The sequence below is a fragment of the Lepeophtheirus salmonis genome, chromosome 7 (assembly GCF_016086655.4).
Source record: "Lepeophtheirus salmonis chromosome 7, UVic_Lsal_1.4, whole genome shotgun sequence".
NCBI lineage: Eukaryota > Metazoa > Arthropoda > Copepoda > Siphonostomatoida > Caligidae > Lepeophtheirus > Lepeophtheirus salmonis.
Genome location: NC_052137.2, coordinates 14,495,419 through 14,515,001, shown reverse-complemented (window position 1 = coordinate 14,515,001; position 19,583 = coordinate 14,495,419).

Genomic DNA, 19,583 nt, shown 5'->3' with positions numbered 1-19,583 from the left:
TATATATTTTTTAATCTATTACAGTCATGTAGATAGAACCTTCAAAGTACCGTTTTGTTGTGTATTGTACATTTTTAACACTTATCTTCAACGCAGGTCGTACTTTTCATTTTTTTCAAAAATATAAAATCAAGGGTACAAATTTTATGTATTTTTGTTTGGAAAAAAAAAGTTTTTAAAAAGATTAGACAAATCTTACCTACATCAATTTTAGTTTAAATGTATGTTGAATATTATAATTTATATGCATTTCAAAGATAAGCTTGACACGGTACGTGGAAACTACCCTGGAGAAAATAGCCATGTAGTAAAATAGCCCGGGAGAAAATTGCGAGTACTTTGTTCAAACTTCATAATGAATGATAACAAACTATTAATTCTCCTAATATTATTTATGACAAATATCTAAATATATTTTTTTGTTCCATCACCGAAGAGAGTACCTTTAAGTGTAAATAATATTATTGCAATACAATTTCCTTGTAATTTTTTAAATTCATCGAATCTTCTAAGAAATATATCGAGAAGATTAATTAGGAGAGGGGCGGGGAGAATAAATAGTTTAGGGCCTCTTAAAATATGAATGAATACACTCCACCCTCGGATTGGGCCGGAGGTACCCCTGGATCCTTAAAAAACCCCGCCAATTCATCCAAGTAACCCATCTTATACCAAAAAAAATTATTTATATGACTATTGAAATATAAATAATGTTATTTGCATGTAACGTAGCATCTATAAGACGAAAAAATTAAATGGCGTAAAAACACAGAAAAAATGTGGTTTTCAATAAGCAAACCAAGGGCTTAAACATTTTTTCGGTATAAGAGGGGTTCATTGGATGAATTGGCAGTGGTTTTTAAGGATCCAAGGTAGCCTCAAGTACCCTGCGCAACACGAGGGCTTAGAACAATTTTTTGTTATCAGAAGGATTACTTAGATATATGGTATGCATTGGCGGTGGTTTTTAAGGATCCAGGAGTACCCCACGCAACACAAGGACTTTGAACTATTTTTTTAATATTAGAATGGTTCCTTGGGTGTAAGTGATACATTGGCGGTGATTTTTAACTATTTTACGCTACCCCCCCCCCGGAACCCAGCCAACCTGAGGGCTTTGAACTAGTTTGTCGTGTTAGAGGGGGATTCCTTGGATGCATTGGCAGTGATTTTTTAAAATCCCACACTACCCGTGAAACACTTGCCCATCCGAGGGTGGAGAGTATTCAACCACATTTTAAGGGGTCCTAAGTTATTTATACATATTAGAAGAAAGCTGGTATAGTTGCTGTGTAACTTACACAAAAACAAACTTCGCCTTATTAGATCGTTTGAACTCCAAGCTGCAAGAAAAACGCCCAGGATTGGCCTACAAAAAAGTCATCATATTTGATCACGAAAATGCACCCTCTCACACCTCAGCATTTGTGGTCGCAAAATTAATAAAAGTTGGATTCAAAGTCGAGATGCCCACAGCACTACCAGTTTAACGCACTCTCAGTCTTTTATTATCCATCCCCATATCATGGATTTTATCAATGATTTCTGGAAAAGTAATCTCAACAGGGCGGCGTTCAGAATGTTCAGCGTCACTTGTGCCCATATGGGCAATCCTAAAATTTTGAAACAACTTACAAACTGTTATAATCGAAGGTGTAAAGTCTTTATAATGTTTATCAAGCTTCTTATTAGTCTCCTGAGGCGTTTTGCCTTTCAAAAAGTAATGTTAAATCTTCACAGGAAATTATTTTTTTGGTTATTTTTTGAAAATGCTGAGTCATGTTGCAAACCGTTGACCACGTAATAACTTCACAAGATAAATTAAAGAAAAAGAGGGGAAATGATATAGTTACGACGTCATTTGATATCTTAACCGAGGAAAGAATGTGGCAACAAAATTTGGGGGAAAAATTGATCACGTGGATGTCGTATCGTTTAAGAAAAAATGGAAGAAAAATAATTGAACAAATTAGGCCCTGATCAAAGAAAGCATGAACAAATGAAGGGAAAAAGTATGAAAAGGTACAAGGCCACGTAAAATACAATCCAGCAAATCACTTTTTCTTTTTCTTATAATAATCAAACGACAAATGAAATTAATTTGAAGAAAAGCTTTTTGGAAAAGTGAACATTTCGATGGTTTACACGGAGTTCTCAAAGTTATCGATGGGATTAATGAATTTAAAGGGATCTTAAAAGACTCATAACTAACATTATCATATTAAAATTCAGGAAAATCCGCAGAATTATATTTGAGAGGCTTGGTTTTTGGTATTTTCTTTGGAAAAAAAAATACAAAAATTAAATTTTTTGAAAAAAAAAAAAAAATTAAAATCAAGGACACCATGGACGTGAAAGTCAATTTATTTTTTACCAGAACTGGCTCCAGAGCCTTAAAAAGCTACATAAAAAAATTGAGTAGAATCTATAAATTGGTTTGGTCTGTGGATCCCAAACACACACAGACATTTGCATTTAAAATATAGAAATAATGAAATAACCACGCCAATATTATATTTATATAAGTAGATGTGTATTTGTACTTAATCAGGTGCAGTTTTCTTATTTAAAATCAACAATAATTTAATTATATGTATCTTTCTTCTTTTTTTTTTTTTTTTTTTTTTTTTGTGTGTGTGTGTGTTTAGTTTACTTTATTTTTCAAATCTTATTGTATTTCTTTCATCTTTTTTTTGTTATACTCTAACACCATTATCTTCCTTAACCCCCCCACTAAATTCCTTTAAGGCATTACAAAGAATTGATTTGTAACAAAAATATGATTGGGACTTGCTCCTCTGTTTTATTTTATATAAGTAAAACTTTTTGCTATTATAACAAAATTATTTAGTAGTCAAATAATTTTCTTTTAACATATAATGAGATGTTATCTTCCTTATTTTAATATCAGTATATATACGACAGAGTTTGCCTCTCTTTTATTATTGCCCACACTGTTGACCTATAAAACAGTGATTTTGCATGGGTGCCTCTTTTGAACCCTTACAGGCTAAGACCCCTTTATGTGTTGAAGGAGGGGGGGGGAGGGATTATTCCATATCCAAAAGTTATTTTTTGGAGCTCAAGGAGACTAGATAAGGAGTTGAGTTATAAATCAAAAAGTGACAAAAGAATTTTCAACGGAATATTTGATACCTAGATATAATAAAGTTTGTGGAAAATTGTTTGAAAATTCGTTTGCATATAAACTTGACTCATAAAGATTGATGTATAATAAAATATTTGTCATTTTCTGAATAATTTTTCTCTTTTTTTCATCAAACGTCAATTTTCTTTATTTTGGACGCTAATATTAAATATCTTTTTATCTAAACAATTTGTTTCCATGCATATATGTTGGTTTGTTATTTGAAGTTTAAAACACAATTTTTTTTATCAATTTATAATAGTACTTGTATATATTATTTATCTTAATGCTCGATCGCACCGAAGCTGTCTAAACGTTTTGAAGAAATAACATGAACCATAGTCAATGTGATTTCCCGCTCCTTCCTTAGCCCGAGCAATGACAAATTACTTTTTGCTAGTAATTAATATTAATCAATCCTGTATTAGAAGTTCATCAACCAAAAAATGTTTTATTTTTCATTTATTTTTGTATTTTTTTGCAAAGTAACGCCCATTGATATTGTAATTTCTGTAAAAAAAAAAATTACAAACACTACGTACATATTATTTTATTTTATGAGTGAAAATGCTTACTAGTGTTGTTCGGTATACCGGTACTATAGCCGTACCTAGGTGTTGACGCTTTTAAAACGAGGCCATACTTAATTGATATTGGAAGTGGTTAGTGACACATCTTTACATAATGAACAAATTACCCAATGATGTAATCTTTCACATTTCTATGTAAGGAATAGTAATTTACAAAACAAAGCAAGACTTTAGAAAATGTTTTTATGACGTTTTCCAATTTGTCGCCTAAAAATGGCGCTGCATGTCTTCAAAAAACATTTTTTTTAATATATTTTTTAGTCCATTAAGTATAGATATACCGATTCTGACTTTAATACCCTGACCTGTAAAAAAATTTAGTATCCAAACAACACTATTTGCTCCTGCCCTCTCCTTGCGCTCTTATACAAAGCCCATCTTGAATTATAACCAAGGCCAATTGGAGCTTGGGAATCATTAAAAGATGTTTCAAAACCCGTTATCTTTTTTTCATGGGGTAACTTCATGTCCTACTATACTTTCGAATTTATTCCTTAGTAGAAAAGGTACAAGTCAGGGTTGTCTCGATATTTCCTTCAATGTGAGATAGCAAAACTATCAGTGTAAAGTCAAAAGATTTAGCTATATCCCTCTATTTACCATATCCATAGATTTAAAAATGCAATTATGCTCCACAGAACTTTAAAAAAACATAAATTTATCCTCCCCCCTGGAGAACAAAGACTACTTATTACAGGAAACGACACTCTTTGATCACAACACCATCTACCTCCCAAAACCCAATGAAGATATTTTCAAACTTAGTTTTCATTTCAGATCGACTGGTCTCTGAAATTCCATACCTCTATCCATTTGTCAGGGAAGTCTCAAACGATTTCCAGTTAATCTTTTTTTGTATGAGGCATTTATATATATTATTAACATTTCAGAATTGTTTTTTTTTTAACTTTTACGTTCGTTTTAAAACATTTATATTCTGAACTAATATGTATTACTTTTACGAAAAATATTTTTATTATATTTTACTTATACTAACAATAAGTCCATTGTTATAGGCTTTAACTATCGCAGCTTGTCGAAAAAAAATATATATATAATGATATTAAATGTACCCCTTGTGTCTTTATTAATCAAATAAAAAGAGGATCGATCCTCTTTGAAATTATTGATCTAATTCAAGGGTCGGCAACTTATGGCATGCGTTTATTCACTACATTCTAACATCCCAGTTGTATTTTTCTGATTAATGTAGGCTTACCACTCATTCTGGGAAATCCTTTTTGGGCAGCGACACTTTTTCCATGGAAATGCTTTTCTCATAGCATTGGCAAGAACATATATCAAACAGCTTATCACATTCTTCTAGGGACTTTTCCATCTTGGCATTTTCTCTGGTAGCACCATCCTTTGAGAATCAACTGGCAGTAGAATCTAGACATTTTATTTTTCTAATCACAATACATTTGTTCATTGTCTGGAGACTGAAGCTTTCCCAAACAGAAATGACCAGTTCCACTATTTGACTGTATGAATCAGATCTCATCTATTTTCCTATACAACTCTTATTAGGGATTTACTTCACTTTTAGCAAACACTTAAACACATGTTTGGAGGATGGAAGAATGGCCGGATCCAGGTGTGAAAGTTGGTCAATAATAAAATGATCTGTTAAATTTCTAGTAAGCATGATTTGAATGAAAAATAACGGAGCACTTAAATCAACAAGAGTTCATTTTAGGATAATTTAAAATTTATTAAAGAAGTGCATCCAACATAATAATTACCAGAAGTAGAACAGACAAAGGATCAATTAAAATGGCGTACTTCAGACATTTTTAATAAACCTCGTAATTTATTTATAACAATGAAGAGATGGGGGGGGACAATATTGTAATAGAAGCCGGTTAACAAAATAAAAAGAAATTACAAAATATTTTTAGTTATTTTGATATGAGTAATAATGTTTATTCATACTTTTTTTTAATTTTCTTTATGTGGAAAAAGTTTTGCTTTATATGGAAGTATTTAAGCAAAAACCGGAAGGATTAGGGGGGGGGGTCTCAATTTTTTTCATTTATTTGCTAGAGTTCCTTTTATCAATATGCAACTTTCGAGAAAGGAGGAATGCCGTTTTTTATTCATATGATACATTTTATCGTAAATACTTTTTAGTAGGCTCCTGAAACATTAAATCAGATTTTATGCATTTCTTCATTTATCTTGGTAATGCTTTGTTTTGGGTTAAATTATATATTTAACAATTTTTAATCAAGGTTTAGTGCATTTATTATTCCTCTTGATTTCTTGGATTCTTCTTCTTTTTTTTTTTTTTTTTTGGTATGTTTGGACTGAAGCGTACAACTGTCGCTATAAGATTATAATAGTGTGGTGTTCAAAATGGATGAAATGTTTAAAATATATACCTATATATATATAATTTAGTCGTTCAACTGTTTATAAATTAATTTAAAATATTAGGTTTTTTAAGGCTTTCCCTTTTTTACTCAAGTCAATAATCCTTTTAAAAAAGGATGTTCAAAATCAGAGGTTTAAAGATTTTATTGGAGTATTTTTATATTTAGAAAATGAAGTTTATATATATTCATTTGGGCAGCCTTTTTTATAAAATTGTATTGGCATTAATAAAGAAATAATATTAGAAAAGTTCAAGCCCTTATATGGCTTTTTTAATTAATTGTCACCATATTTAATTTAATGATTTTTTTTAGAAAATAAAAGCTTGAAAGTTATTTAATTTGTTAAAAAGAAAAAGGTAAATCATTTTTGTATAATCTTTTTATAAAAATTCTCTTTTGTATCTATAGCTTGTATTTAAATCAAAAAAAGTATTATCCATCGTGGGGTCCTATTATTTAACAACATAATTTAATCTATTATCTTTCAAACTATATGTTCTAAACGAATAGAAATCCCTTCTGGACAAAGATGGGAACAAAAAAGTTGAAGATTAGAACTTTGATCCATGCTGGCCTGACACCTATGATACCACCAAATCAACTGCCACACTATCTACCGAGTTTTCACGTAACGTTAAGATAGGTCTCTCCTCAGAGATCGTCTTTAAAGGGTAGGCTAGTTATGCAACTCCCGAAGCTGCTTTCTTTTTGAGGCCAACAGGGTTATATATATAGACGAATTTGTAAAAAAGAAAAATTTATCCCATTTAACGTATCAAAGATGGTCAATTCTGCTGAGGGGGAGGGTGGGGGAGTCATAGAGACATAAGGAGAGGCCATTCTAGGCTCAAAAGCATTTAAAAAGTTATGCATGGAGCGTTGAAGGAGTTTTCTTAAATTACCTCTAACTAACCTATAGGTCGGACCTCAGACTGCTGTACTACAGCTTCTGGTGTAAAGCCAGTCGAGTCCGCCATATCAATATTGTGGATCTCAAGTCCTCATTGAATAAGGAATGGGAAAAGATTGCCACAATGGCGTCGTAGTTTATCAATAATTTAATAAAATTTATCTGAATGAATGTATTTTTGGATTTTTGAAAAAGGCATTCTCGCAGACGTTTTTCAAGTGGTATCGAAAGTGTATACAGGGTACATTGTATAAAATACTCTCCCTGCATTCCTGGCACTTTTCTGGTAGAATTTTTATTATGTTGTAACTCTTTTGAAAAGTCTGTCTTAAAGTCCTAGAAAACTTTTTCTTCGTCTTATCAGTCTTACTCAAAAAATATTTTTAGTTAATGTTTTTGTTTTTTGTTTCCAGAAAAAAATTATCAATAAGTAAAAACTAAAAAGTGAGCTTATCATAAATCAAGGATGTAGTAATAGACTTGTTACTTTTTTAGCTACGTCTACTTTAGCGCATAAGGATTAAAGTATCTGCATATGGTACCAATAGAAAGATAAACAGAAAAATAATCATGTAAATTTTTATTATTTCATTCCATAGTTTAATGATAGCAATATAAAGGATGTGACAACATAACTTCCTTTTTCCAAAAAGCAATAATACAAGTTTTATAAATCAGAAATGCTTTACATTTGTTCAGCAATAAGAGTATACATTTAAAGTTTTGTTTTCCATAGATTTGAAAATCTTATCAGTTGTGTAACGTCCCCATTGTTGATTAAATTGTTTTATTTCATTTAAATAACTTTTCATTGAGAGGTTTCAGAGAAATAAGTATTTTTACAAAAAAAATATTTATTCATTCAACAACACATCTTATTTTTATAATGTTCATAATTAATTAATTAGATAATTTAAAATTAGCTATTCTACACGAGTTTGTGAAATGCTGGTTTTTCCTGAATAAATCCATATTAAATTACTCCATTTGGAATTATTGGATGACATCACATCTGATGGTTTTAACATTAGCTCTCTATTATAATTACCCAAGGAGTTGTTTGAGCTCCAAGAGTTTTGCTATTTTCAAAGTATGGAAATGATTTGAAAAAATCTTTTTTTGTATATTAGAAATTGAAGCAATTAACTTTTTTCAACACCCTAAATACATGATAGTAACTGACTGTGTTTTTATAAAAAAACCTTTAGAATCTCTCTTCTAGAATGAAACCACGCCCATTTTGCTACTTCTGATACAGGCCGATTGCCACACATCAGTAGAAAGGAAATGGTGCTGCACCCTGTAAATTATTTTCCTTTGGGGTGCCTCAAATACGATAGAAAACTGGAATAGTTTTTTTTTTTTTTTCAAAATGAGGGTAAATTAGCTTCTCTAATTAGGAAATTTGGCTACATTCCCATGAAGATGACCCGTGCTTACTGGGATGCCTTGACTAACAGACACAAGGCTGTAGTTTCTGCAAAAGAAGATCACTTTGAACTTTTTTTGCCAATTATTTATATGAAATTAAGTATTATTCATACAAAATTTTAGGTTACTTATTATAGAAGTAACAAAGATTTCAGGGTACACCATGTCCAGTTCGGGAAATCCATGTAAAATCTTTTATAATGGAAAAATATTGCACATTAAATAAAAACCTTAGTATTCCTGTCTATCATATCTTTGTCTATTGATTTTAAGAATGGCTAAATTTAAATTTAGAAAGCACTGTAATTTTTTTGTTTAGTTATGACGTTTTTTAGGTTATTTTCTATGCTTTTTACAAAGCTTTGTGAGATCAAAAACGTATTTTATAAAGTTTAGTCTGCACCATTGAAAAGGATCTAGGATAAAATCCCTTTTAATATAATGACTCAATCATTTTTAAGCTCTTTTATATGTAGTATAAACAAAACATGCTTATCTTTGAGTGAATGTGAATTTTGAAAAAAAGAAACTTAATTTTTGAATTTTTTTTTCGCAAAAATTTAATTTTTTGATAACAGCTATGTATTTGTGATTTTTTCTTAATATTTTAAATTTTTTTCGACAAAATTTTTTAAAATATAATTCAAAGTTTTATATGGTCATTGAACTTTTCTATGTACTTATACATTTTTACTATTTTTATTAAGTGAGCACAAGGAGAAATGAATTGATACTAGTTTTTAAAATTGTAAGAAAGCCACGGATTGTTAATTTTTTTTTTCCAAAAATACTTTTTTATGAATAACTGTGAATTTTAGGATTTTTTTTAAATTTTTTTTTCTCAACCGATAGGTCTTTATTTATAAATATTTAGATGTACAAAAATTACAATAAATAGTAGCTAAAATTTAATTTCCTTCTAAAAGACCTAAAAACTCAAAAAACATCAATGATTAAATCTAATAATATCGCATAATCACATATACATAATCAAATACTGTTACCCCATGTACTTAACAGGAAAAAAATCCAAATAAATAAAACATTAAAAGAAATCCAACTCAATCTGTATTTTCTTTCCTATACTTCTTATATCGCCGAATAATCATCCTAAGAGTACATTCATACCGAAGTGATATCGATGGAAAATATATAATTAATTCGGTGGCATAATTTAACGATGAGTCTTGCGATTTGAGGAATACTCAGGAATGAAGCAGTGTATCTAGCTGCAGCTAATATTAAGATAGTCCTCAAATTTATTCGGTCAATCAACCTATCTTCTGTGAAATATTGAGCTATAAAAGCTTTACAATTACTGACAGCCACACTTATTGCATTTTCCGTATCTGAACTCTGCTTCCTGTAAGAAGGAATACCAAATAGCACAAATGCTTGGCAATATCATGGCTCAAAATCTAAAATATACTTGGAACTAAGCAATACAAAATCCTTTATAATTTTCAAAAGTGGATAGGAAACAAAAGCCTCTTCAACATGGTTATTATATTCTTCCCCAGTCTTTACAATATAGAGAAAAACTAATCAACTAAGTCGATATCTGAAATTGTGAGGTGAACTTCCGATCGTCATTGATACCTTTCAGAGAAAGCATAATCCTCCTCTCCCATGTCTGAGGAACAACTAAGCTCCTTATGTATTCCTTAGTGATAAAACATGCAACAGTAAATTTCAATACTTCATATTCAAATTTCAAATAACAGGGAGTAAGTTGAAGATGCCACTTTGCTGATCTCTAGAATAGTAGAATCTTCCAGTTTTCAGAATCGATTTGTGATCCATATTATGAAATGTAAGACAGCCCTCGGTGATGGCAATCGTTTCCAGCTCTCTCAGTTGTTATTGAAGGTTCTTAAAGAATGAATTCTTGTTTCCATTTTGGTGGATGACATCTATTGTATTATTGGAGTCAAAAACAGGCAATTCACTCAATATAATTTTTTGTTCAGCTGCAGAGTCCATGGAGTTCAATGTCATTGCATCGATGGAATATTTCCTACTAAACATCAACATCTTATAGATAGAATACTCAGTGATGAATATCCTCTATTCCAAATGAGGTTTGGGCGTGATGTCCGTAAATATCTTTTTAGGGGAAATATTTGAGAGTAGTCTAGACCTCCTACTAGTTGATATCAAGTTCAATGGCAAGGACGTATTTTTTACCAAATAATCTATTCACCCGCATTTCTCCTTCCTTTAAGAGCCTCTTGCCTACCGATGGTAGAGCTGTGTCTACATAAATCATTTGAGCAATTAATTTGGAGTTGTATGGGTAGGTCTACTATCTTTTGCAAGTTAAATCCTCTCCATGCCTAATGCCACTTGTGGGCTTGAGAGTTTACCTTCACAAAGTTAGATAAAGAACGTTGATTTCTCTCCCATTCTATTCCCAGAATATTTACACTTTCATCTACTTTACATCTTCCAATCATTATGGGAAGCCCAGCACACCATCTACCAATAGGAAGACCTGAATACTTAAGAATTTTTAGTTAATTTTTAATTAATTTAGTATTTGAAATGTAATTTTTTTTAAATTTTAGTACTGTGGACGCCCCTGATTAAGCACATCTTAAACCCTATACAACGCCATATTGGTGTATGTTACTCACATAGAGAGTACTGTAAAAGTTATTCCTAGCATACGCCATTTTTGTTCAACAACAAACTACAGACTGTCACGCCACCTTGCAGATCATATATATTTTTATTTGCAAAATCTTGCAGGATTTTAAAATCCACACTAATAAATGCTTAGAAAATGTTTCAAAAGTTGAGAAGAATTTTCAAACTACCATTTTCGGACATTTCTTTATTTCATATTCCTAGTACGATCCATCGCCTCGCCCTCTCCCCCCTCCATGGATTATTTGGACTATTTATGTATTGACTCTAAAAAGCTGAAATAAAGGTCATCACATATTTGAGCTAAAAAATAAGATGTTATTTTACCATCAAATTGAAAAAAGAAAATTTTCCTTTATGTTTTTTTAAAGTCCATTTTAAAAATAGAATGCAATAATACTTTTTTGTAGAAACCATCATCCAATGAAATATAAATATAATTTATTAGCTTTTTCTAAAAAATATCTTTTTAAAAATAAAATCCTTATTTTCTATTAAAAAACGTCATTTATTAAATATTACTAAAAATTTAAAAAAAGAAAAGCCACTCAAAAATATTTTTGTTGGGCTGTAAAATAAGAAAGGGCCGCACATCTTTTTTTTTTTAAAACAATGTCATTTCTTTCTAGATTCGGAAGAAATTGAATAACAGTCGGGAATTTGTAAAAATTATGTTTATGATGAGGAAGAAGAAGTTAGCGTGGCTCATACAGAGCTTTTGGGTGACGTTGATGAGCTATCTGAGGGGGATCTTCGGTAATTCTCCTTCCAAAATTCTTGGGGGGGAGATGAAGAGGACATTGTATTTAAGGAGAGTATGGCCTATGTTTAGAGAGATCATTGAAGGACTCCTTCATATTCGATTCTCCCCCACCCACCAAAAAAAATAACAATACTCCTAATAACGGCCCTGTTTGTTGTTGTTCTCCTACTCTCCATCTATAGATCAACTAGAATCAGCTGTGACAATGGGGAAAGGGGAGACGGAAATAAACAAGAGCATTCGTAAGAATGACTCTGATGTCTATCCTCAGTTTTACTCTGAGTCCATTAAGTACTTACATTTATAACTCTAAAACAGATCCTCTAGGTTACTCACCGTCTTTTATGAGCACACACCAATTATTCAATCAGGTTTTCAATATAATTGAATCTAGCAGGAAAGGAAATTCACTACTTAGCAGTTAAATAATAGTGACAACGTCTAAGGAGAAAAGAAAATTAATTCTTCAGAATACTAATTCCCAAAAAATACACACGATTGAAGGACTGTGGGTCCTTTCGAAATCGTTATAATTTTCCAGTGCATATTGGATATTTACCTAAAGAAAAAACTTGACAATTTTTATTCATCTAAATTATGTAACTGGCAATGAACATTATGAATAATTATCTTTTGAATGGATAGTGATGCATGTTTATTTACTTGTCATTTTTATAGAACTACATGCTATCTACAACAAAAACAATTTTATCACTCACACGTGACGAAAAGATGTACAGACATAATAAAAAAATGGATGTAAAGATATCCTTTGAACCATCATATCACATCATTCATATTTGTATTATTTGGAATGTTGTTTGCCACGTATATCTGTATTAGTGATGCATCGGATCCTTAAACTGCGATTCCAGGTTCTATGCAGCCCTTTGCTGTAACAGGGTAAATATGTAAACTCCCTCACCCAAATTAGGACTTCGGAATAAGGAGGATTCCTTCCGAATTTGTGCAGCAGCTCTACATAAATATATAGAGTTGGGACGGAAAACTTGCAATAGTATGACTGAAATACAAAAAAAAAAATCTTGAATCAAGAAAAGCCAATTTTTGATATATTCTTCCTCTTTCACAGCTAATAAAAGCTTCAGCACGCTGGCGGACAGATTGGCAGCTTCTGATGATGACTGATGTTTCCATGGTGTACCACAAGTCCTGATGACAATTCAGAACGAATCCAAATTTGGATGAGAGGTGCAGAAGACATTCTTCTCCAACTCGCCTCGAGCTACAAAGTCCAGGGGATGAAGATCAGGGCAGGAGGAGGGCCACATGGTGGTAAGCCAGTAATTTGCACAGATTTTTTGGTTCTTCTAGGTTGTATGGGGCTATAAAGGACTTATTGAAGGATTAGGCAGTTCAAATGGAGATGCAAAAGGTTTTTGCATCCTTCTCATTGCTGACACCAGAAAAGAGAGATGATCACAAACGCATTGCCTTTTCTGCTGTTGCTTCGACATTTTTATCCTTAAAGATATGGTAAAATAAAATAACTTGCTTATTTGGATTTCAGCTGTAGTTTGGTTGTGTAATGAATCCCCGTAATTAAAAATAACGGGAATAAATTATAATTTAATTCTACTGTAAGTTTTGTGTTCCCACTTAGTATAGGTTTCATGAATAAGGAATGTTCTCCTTCCACTCTAAAGTATGTTCAACCAGATTTCATTAAATCTAAATTTAAGCGATTCTAATTAGGTTCCGACCCAGTTTCTAGATTAGATTATTTATTACCTTATTTTCTCCAAAAAATAGTACCTATGTAAATAATGCCAGGGGTGATCAGGAAGGGGTAGAGACAGGTTCGCTCTATTTAAAAAGGCGAGTTAGACGCTCGCGTAGGTCGAAATCCTCACAGGGGTGGTAAAAAATCTTTTTCAATTTAGTCAATATTTCTTTTTTCAGAGTGGAGATGCTGGTTTGCTTGATTTGTTGAAAAGAAAAAGTGTTTCGATTCGTTTTTGATGAGAGGGAATCTTTTATATGAAGGAATGTAAGGCCCACAAACATTTAAAATAAACTTATAACAAGTCTTTTAAGCTAAATTGATAGATTTTTTGAATGATTAATCTTAAAATGGGATCAGCAGTCATAATCCACCTAGTTTCTTACACTGTTCCAGGATGTATTTCAAGAATCTTTTCCGGTACATAAAGTGGCCCTTTTGTACAATCTGACAAATCTGCTTCGAGACAAGGTATATCATCCTTTTTTTTACAACGGCCATTTGACTAGACGTAAGAAAGGTAAGTATAAACTTGATTTATTATCCTACCTGCATTGAGTGTATGATGGCGTGTGATATATCGTGATGGAAAAAGAGTTCATTTTTTAACTCGCCCGTTTTTCTTAGTTGGCAAACTGAAGAATGAATTTTCTTTTCCTAAGCTCTTGTTATCATTATTTAATAAAACATTTTTGTCTTTTTGGATATATAATAGAAATAGAGACCCCCGTCTTAGCCTGACTAATTTCAAGAGAAACCCATGCAAAGTTTCAGCCTTTCTAGGCCCAACGGTGTGGGCACACATAAAAGACACACACAAACAAACTCTATTATATTAAGTTGGGGGAAAAGTAATTTTGTATTTCCCACCCCTATTTTTAAACTAAGTATATCTTGCTCATTATTGATAACATCCGATCATACGATGATTCGTTTTAAAGTTGTGAGTGTATATTGCAAACTGCTTCATGGACAGTATTGCTCTTAGCCAGCTCAGTCGTGAATTATCGTATGTGGAGTATGGAGGTCTCAAGAAATTATCCTTATTTTACATTTTTACTACGTGAAAAGGAAGAACGCATTGAAAGCCACCAAGACAATTCAGGATGTATACGGGGTGACACTCTTTCGGTTCATGTTGCACAACAGTAGTTCGAGCGATTTTTTATTTGGCTCAATTTTGCTCCCTACTGTGAACAACTCGACCGTTAGAAGCTGGCGATCGAACAAAAGCTGACGTCATTGGTGAATAAGAGACAAAAAGACATCATCAAGAAAACACCAGGCTACATACAACTTTGATAACGTGTCAGAAGATCCAGGAGCTCGGATGGGAAGTTCTTATACATATACCCTACAGTCCAGACCTGGCAACAAGTGACAACCATTTGTTCTTGTTTTTACCAAAGTGGTTAGTGGTAGAAATTTGGCCTGTGATATTGGTTGGCCCAGTGTTTTGCCAATAGTGACAAGGGTTTCTACGAGAAATTCTCGTTGGCAACAGGGTATCGAACAAAACGGTCTTACTTGGCTTAAATTGGATCACTGTAACATCTCTTATAAAACGAAAAATACGAAATTACTTCTTCCCCAAGAAATTATATATACGTACAAATGATGACGCTTCATTCTGTTTGGTTCGTCAGTACAAATATTCAGGATACACGAACCCATTCTTTACAGATTTTGAAAAGGTTAGCATGTAAATTGTGTTTCTCAACTTTGCAAATCGGTTTGGAATTGCTATTCAAGACATCACTAGTGTGTATACATTATATTTTACTTTTGTATTCATAGTCAGTACTATGTTAGTATGGTTTATTCTCTTCATTAATAAAATAAGACTTGTCGTTGGCAACACTCTATAATCTACATACACAAATAGATTTGCATATAATAAAAAGGACTTGGAGCCCACATTTTACTTACAACTTCCCACTCCTACAGAGCTAGGACCATCAAGAACAGAATAAAGTAAATAAAATCATTAATCAAATGTGTATTTATATATTATTTCTTTTCCCACTTCTTTTTGATAAAATATTTTTTTGCTGAATAAAACATTCTCTAATGTTATCTACAACGTTAGGAAGAGTATATAGATCAAAGACACCTACTTATAAAAAATCATCTCATCATAAATGTATTAATGAATAATGATGATTATGAAAATATTTTTGAAGGGATCATATTTGTACAGCAATATATTAGTGTAAATATCAAAAATTGACATTAATTATATGTGAATAATATGACAAACTGGTATGAAAAAAAAAAGGAGAATAAAAGTGGGGTAACCCTTAGAATTTGAATGAGATCAGCTTAACTGCAATGTTTGTTCACTATATCAGCTGCCAGCAGCCATAAAATGAAGGAAACAAACACAAAACTACAATCTGTAATTACATCGATGTCGATCCTCGATTCAACTCCGGATCCAACAATGACTTATAACTCCCAACAAATAATTAGAGGTACTCTTCGTCTTTCTCACAAAAGTTTTTACTTTATACTTATTTTTCTCCTCCCTTTCAGAATGAAAGAATAATTATGACATTTTACAAAAAAAAATACAAAAGATCATATTTTTTTAACTTCTGTGTATGTCAGTATACGGCTTAAAGGCTTAAGCCTTTTTTAGAGAGGATTGGGTTGTTGGTTTCGCCAGCCTGATCAGTACTTTTTTAATTTTTATGGCTGCCATTATTTTTCTTTAATTCTTGAGAAGATGAAATCTAAGTCGTGGAATTCTTAAGATCTGGAAAAATCACGGAGGATTTGCATTTCTATAATAGGAGATTACCAAGTGGTACATTAAAATCTGAACACTTTGAATTTTAAACTTCAAAAAGACATAATTTATTAATCAACAGTAGAATTTCAATAAAATTAATACTATAAATAGATGTATGTATGAGCTATCTTAATTATTGATGTAGCCGCTCTTAGCGGCAATTATGGCGTCCAGACGGTGGCTTAAGGCCTGTCACCCGCTACTGGTGTATTCCTCTATAATTGTGTCCCAGAGCTAGTTAGCAGTGGCTTTGAGGGCCTCGGTGTTTAGATGAGCGACACCACAGGTCTTCCTCGTGAAATAAACCAAAAAGGTGTTGTAGGGGGGGAGGGGGGTGGGGTAGTAGCATCAGGGTTGTAGGGGAGCCAAAAGTGTTAAAAAATATTGAAAAAGAGTATTGCAACGGAGGAAATGAGTTGTTTTTTTTTCATTGCTGGTGCCACAAGTGATCTCTATCCCTCACAAGACTTTTTCCACCCCTTTTTTGATAGCTCTCTGGAAAGTCTGGTGATATCTTGCATGCCTCCTCATACATTAGAAAGGATTGGCCTGAGTTGTTTTCTTTGACTACCCCCGATCCAGTTTGTCCTTTTTGACAGAGCCTTTTCTTCCTCTCTAACGTTTTTGACTTGCTCAAGGCGTTGACGGTGGTCCTGGAGATAGACAACAGCTTCGAGTGCGTCAAATGGAAATTTGTCGATCACGTTCAAGTTTCATTTTTTCGACTTATACTTAAGTTAGAGAGCTTTGGTTTGTTTTGTTTTATAACTAATTGTTTATACTTTAATATATGTTAATATATTAATATTCATTAATTATTGAATTAGTAAGTGTTCAGATTTCGATAGACCAACCGGTATATGTAGAAGAAGTGATTCGTTAAAAAAAGGAAAAGATTGGTTATACTTCATTGGTACTCAATTCCTTCAAAAGGGAAAGGAAATAAAACAAGCTAAACAACATTCCATGTCTCTAGAATTCCATGTTAAAGAATAAAGTAATCACAAGTAAGTACTCATGAATGATGGACATTGACACTGAGGAATTATTGGAGGGTTGTAGATCTTATGCATTTTTTAGGGCATGAGTCTTTTTGTTGTTGCCAACTTGAACAGTTCAAAAAATTTCAAAAATCCACCGCTGTTCACAAAATATTTTCCAAAAAAATAATTTTCTGTGAATATCGAATGATTTAAAAAAATTAATTTTTGAAATTTTTATCTAAAAAGTTTAATTCAAAAAAAAAATAATTTTGAAAATTGGCAGCGGATTTTTGAATTTTTTTTTCTATAAATAAAATTTTTTGTGAATAGTGAAGATTAACATTATAGTATTACTTTTGATCCATCTGACCAAGGAATTTTCTTTGAAGTCCATATACATAAAGCATATTTCCTTCTCTAAGAACGATCGGGGCACGAACCTTGAAGAGAAAAAATTTTCTTTTGACCTAAGTCTTTCCATAATATCATTATTAATGTTATTGACAAAATTTATGTACATTTTAATTCCTTACATAAGAATGAAAATAAAATAAAATGTATCAAAAAAATATACGGCCTTGATAAGGGAATAATTGTACATATGTCGGAGAAAATACTTATCTCTCAAAGAATTTGCAAACACATCATTTTGAAAAACAAAATATCTGTTATTTAAAAAAAAATCGTCTATAAAAATACAATAATACAATTTTTACTTCATCTTAATTTTTTTGCTGATCTTTTAACTTTCATTTGGAGATATGTAGTATGTATATATAAGCTAAATATTTATGTCAATATCTGACTATTATTTTTCATTTTATGTACATACAGAGATATCCGCAAGGGATGGCTGGAGGGTTTGTATCCCTCCCTCTCCAAAAAAAAATATCCAAATTTAATTAAAAATTTAATTGTTCAAATTTTTTTTTCCAAAAAATGCACTTTTTGTAAATAGCTGTGGATTTTTTTTTTTAAATAAATTTCCAGAAAAAAAAGCCTCCCTGGCAAAACATAATTCTGCGGGCGAGCTTGATATATATAATACTTAAGAGTTAAACTATGATTTGATTTGAGGTCACAAATGTCCCATGATGTAGAATCAAATTTTCAATAATAATACTTACTATTTTAATAGTTTTGATAAAATAACGTACAATCATTTGTCAATTAATGTGTCACGGCAGTAATTATATTGTATCTGCAAATTTTTTCACCAAAAAGAAACAGACAAAAAACACTCAAAACTAGTAGGTAACTGGATAAGGCACTCGGTAGAGGTCATTGTTCCTAAATGAAACATCATTTCTTCTCTATGTTAAAGTCAAAAATATTGAATTTGATATATTTTGCATTTATACTTTATGTTTTATATTATATGCAGTTTGTTCCACAAAGTGCAATGAAATCCATCATTAGTTTTCAACAATATGAATTTTATTCCAAACTTACTACCAATAATAACAATTTACTTAAGAGATGATGTCAACATTCCTTTTCAAAAGGAGATCAAATCAAAAAAAAAAGTAAAAAAATCCTATTACTATTAAAACTATTTTTTAAGCAAAGAAATAATTATTTTATAATTTTCTTGAATTTATTATATAGTTAGTTTTATGAGTTTAAACTCATGAAGTAACTATTGACTGGATGCAAATAATTATGGAATTTTTATGTATTTAACAATTTATATTATTGAATTTTTTCAAGAACAAGATACAAATGGGCATAAACATACATAGATTTTGAATCATTGAATACAGAATAAATTAATTCATGAAATCAGACTTTTGAAAGTGTTTATTCCATTTTGCTCTTGAGTGAATTGTAACAATTAAATGTGTGTCTCTTTTCTCTTGATCATATGTTTTCTGATATTCCTTTTTTGTTGATGATACATCTCTTTCAACGTTTCGAGAATGACACAGAATATTTGTTAGGGCTAAATCTTCACCTTGTGCACATTTTCATAATTCATAATTTGTCCTATCAAATGATAGAGTAGGTTAAGTTTAATAATTTTCAAGATTTGTACTTCAAAATGTGGTCGAATTAAAAAAAAAGAAAAAAATCTTTTTATAATTATGGGATGTGAAAAGAAAAATTATTTTACAATTTTTTTTGAATTTGTTACTAATTTATTTTGACTTTATTAGATAGAGAATTAATCTACTTTGTTACTTTTTTCTGATT